The 3,838-nt window shown below is 45.0% G+C and overlaps 1 long non-coding RNA gene across 1 annotated transcript; it reads left to right on the plus strand.

Annotated features, from left to right (window-relative positions):
• Positions 1-568: 568 nt before the first annotated feature.
• Positions 569-3,534, plus strand: LOC114585951 (uncharacterized). Its single transcript, XR_003704018.2, has 3 exons — positions 569-949; positions 1,905-2,034; positions 3,176-3,534. It is a non-coding gene; the product is annotated as an uncharacterized LOC114585951 (long non-coding RNA).
• Positions 3,535-3,838: the final 304 nt, after the last annotated feature.

The following is a 3,838-nucleotide window of genomic DNA, read 5'->3' on the forward strand; positions in this document are numbered from 1 at the left end:
TGTAAATAAAATAAATATTTGGATACTGTGGGTCAAGGGGGGGGGGGGGGGGAGAACAAATTTGGAACTTCCAAATAGCCACCATGATTTTATACTGCAATCCTAACCATTTCTGCTCGGAAGTAAGTCCTATTGAATTCAGTGGGGTTTACTCCCACGTAAGTGGGGTTAGGATTGCAGGCTTATTTATCCAATCACAGAGGGATCCATCAGTTCCTTTATTGAAAGAATGGTTGATGAAGACACAAGGACTGAATGAAATGTCAAAATTGGTAGAATACCTACCCATGAGAGAAAGTGGCTAAGAACAATTAAAAATCAAACCAGTCCCACCACCCCTGCCCCAGTACAGCCCTTACGAAGTTGTCTAGAAGGAGTCTTGGTCAGAACCAGCAGGACCCGTCTTATGTTGCCATCTTGGAGTCTGATTGTTGAGCCGAGAAATTCCAGAACAGATTGCAAATTCTGAAGCAGCAGATGACACTGGCAGCTCAGCTAGGCAGGGCACGTTCTGTTCCCACTGCGATCTGATACATCCGCCGCAAAGGGCTGTTGGAGCAGTTGACACCAGCAACACGGGAGGTGTTGGGAGCAGCACGGAAGCCAAGTCTGGACAGTCTTGTGCCATCTGCCTCCACGGGCTGCTTGCTGTGGGAGGCATGGAGTTGAATGCTGAGACAGACATGACAGTGGATGGAAGCCACATGGTTAGCTGTGGCATTTGACCTCTCTGGGCCAGAGCTTGTGATTTAGGAACTAAGCCATGCACCCGGCAGAAGAAAATGCCCAAGACCTTCCTGCATTGCACCTATTAAAGGCTGCAGGTGGAGAAGGAATTGGATGGACGTTTCATCTCACCCATACAGTAATGGGTCAGGGGAAGAGGCTAGAGCTCAGTGTGTCTGCTTTGCATGCCCAAGGTCCCAAGTTTGATCCCCGACATCACCAGGTAAAGTAGAGAAGCAGCAACCTAATGGGAAAGGTGTTTTCAGAAACCCCACCTGTTTCGAAAGCCAGCGTGGTGTAGTGGTTAAGAGCAGTGGACTCGTAATCTGGTGAACTGGGTTCGATTCCCTGCACCTCCACATGCGGCTGCTGGGTGACCTTGGGCTAGTTACACTTCTCTGAAGTCTCTCAGCCCCACTCACCTCACAGAGTGTTTGTTGTGGGGGAGGAAGGGAAAAGGAGATTGTTAGACACTTTGAGACTCCTTAGGGTAGTGATAACTCAGGATATCAAATCCAAACTCTTGTAAGTTGCTGCAGGAGAGGGACTGTAGCCAGCATCAAGGGAGATCTTTTTCTAGAACCCAAGTGAAACTGTTAAGTTCCTGGTTTATTTTTGCTACGGCCAAGAAGTGTGGTATTGTTTTTTAATAATATTTATTTAGTTTTTCAGATTTTACAATTTTACAATCAATTATCCAACAACCAACATAAAAACAAAATTCCCAAGAATCTCCTATACTTCCCTCCTCCCCTTTGTGGGTCCTTTTGTTAACCATTTCCTCCTGCATCTTTTATAATAATCCCAATCTTTTACATCTCCATTATATCCAAAATTCAACATTAAACTACAAGTGTTATTCCAATAATTGGTGTAATATTGTTAATGTAATTTTGTTAAACTGTATTTATAGAACTGAAAACTTTTTTTTTGGTACTTTGTTATATTTGCTATTGTGTTGTTCTTTTGTTACATTCTTATGACATTGTTTTTGTGTTCCATTTTCTTTTGCTTTGAGCATGTGTGTGTGTGTGTGTGTGTGTGGAAAAGCAGCATACAAATAAAATTATGAATGAATGCATGAATGAATGGAATCCCGGACAGCTGTTGTGTGTATTTGAACCACTATATGAGCTGCAGAGTTCCATGAAAAGATTCCTCTCCTGTAAAATCCCTAGATCAGTTCCAGCACACTGGAAGTCAAGATGTGTGTCGTTTCACTCATTGACAGTCTGATCCTGTGGACATTTACTGAGGATGTTTACTGACAAGTAAAGACCCCCTGATTTCAATGGGACTTGATCGTGGGTAAGTATGCAGAAGAATTTAAAACACAATCATTTAATAGCTGCATTTTATACCCAAAGGCAGGGGAAATTACTATACCAGCAAAATGATACAAATATGCCCAGTATAAAACAACTCACTGTATAAATATATAAAAAGAGAAATAATCTTTTTCCTTAAAACACTATTTAAATTTAAAAAGTTGTGCCTTACAGTTTTCCTTTCTTTCTCTTTCATCGTATACACGTATGAAGTAAAAAAAAGGTAAAGGGACCCCTGACCGTTAGGTCCAGTTGTGGCCGACTCTGGGGTTGTGGCGCTCATCTCGCTTTATTGGCTGAGGGAGCCAGCGTACAGCTTCCAGGTCATGTGGCCAGCATGACTAAGCCGCTTCTGGCGAACCAGAGCAGCACACAGAAACGCCATTTACCTTCCCGCCGGAGCGGTACCTATTTATCTACTTGCACTTTGACGTGATTTCGAACTGCTAGGTTGGCAGGAGCAGAAAGAGACCCACAAAAAACGAGAACCGACCAAACATCAGTGGGTGAAGGAAGTAGCTCAGTGGTAGTGCCTCTGCTTGGCATGCAGAAGGTCTCAGGTTCAATCCCCAGCATCTTCTGATAGGGCTGGGAATGCCCCCTGCCTGAAACCCCAGAAAGCTGCTGGCAGTCAGTGTAGAATATCCTAAGCTAAAGGACCCATGCTCTGACTTGGCATAAGGAATCTTCCTATGTTCCTGTGTTCAGTAGCTCTCAATTTGTTTATAAGAACACAAGAAGAGCGTGCTGGACCAGGCCAATGGCCCATCTAGTCCAGCATCCTGTTATCACAAACAGTGGCCAAACAGATGCTTGTGTGAAACCTACAAGCAGGACCCCCAAGCACAAGAGCCCTCTCTCTTCCTGTGGTTCCCAGCTATAGCAAATGGAAGAGCTTTTGCTCACAGCGCCCCCCCCCCCAATAATTTTCAAGAACAAAACCTTGGACAGAATTTCCCCCTTCCCTCCTCTGCGAATGTTACTAGGCAGTCCTGCTCATCAATCTGTCCTCCACCCCCAGTTCCTGCACACACAGAGAAACACACAGAGATAGCTGCTCATTCCTCTCTATTCCTCCCCCCCCCATATAACCTTTGGTTCTGTTGATCTTTAATCTGCAGGTGGCACAGAAGATGCCCAGGCAAAGGGAAATGACAGCACTCTCAAATCAACCTGTCTTGCTTCAGTAAATGGCAACCCTAAATCTGTGGCAAAGCCATGGGGAAGCATCTCACCGGCAAAGGGCCTCTGAGGGAAAACTTCACTGAGGATGGAAGTGGGAGACTGCAAGTGCCCCCCCCCCAGCAAAGATTTCGTCATTCAGGATGCTGAGCCTGAACGTGCAAAGGCTTCCATCGACCTGCCTCCAAGCTTAGAGAAACACAATACCTGCCCCACCCCCAAGACAGAGCTGAATTACCAAATTGGCAGAGTAGGCACTGGCCTATGGGCTCCATGCCTTTTAGGGCCCTTGCAATAACAGATCAAAATAAATACAGTTTGTTTTGTGTAATAAAATTGGTTTATTAAAATTGTTGATTGGTAAAATAAAAAAAGTATTAGGAGATGATTTGCGAGCCTCCCTACTCCACCCCCCACCCCCCAGAGATTTTGACTGCCTAGGAGCCTCCACAGGGTTTAATCTGGCGCTGCAAAAAGAGCAGGCCTTTCCTACATAACAGACTTCTTTCGCCCTCGTCTGACCATTTATTCTCTCTTGAGTTTGAAGCACTATCTCTGCCTATTTTCCCCAACCTATATTCTCAATTGGGACATGGCTGTGC

Source organism: Podarcis muralis, chromosome 15, assembly GCF_964188315.1.
Source record: "Podarcis muralis chromosome 15, rPodMur119.hap1.1, whole genome shotgun sequence".
Taxonomy (NCBI): Eukaryota; Metazoa; Chordata; class Lepidosauria; order Squamata; family Lacertidae; genus Podarcis; species Podarcis muralis.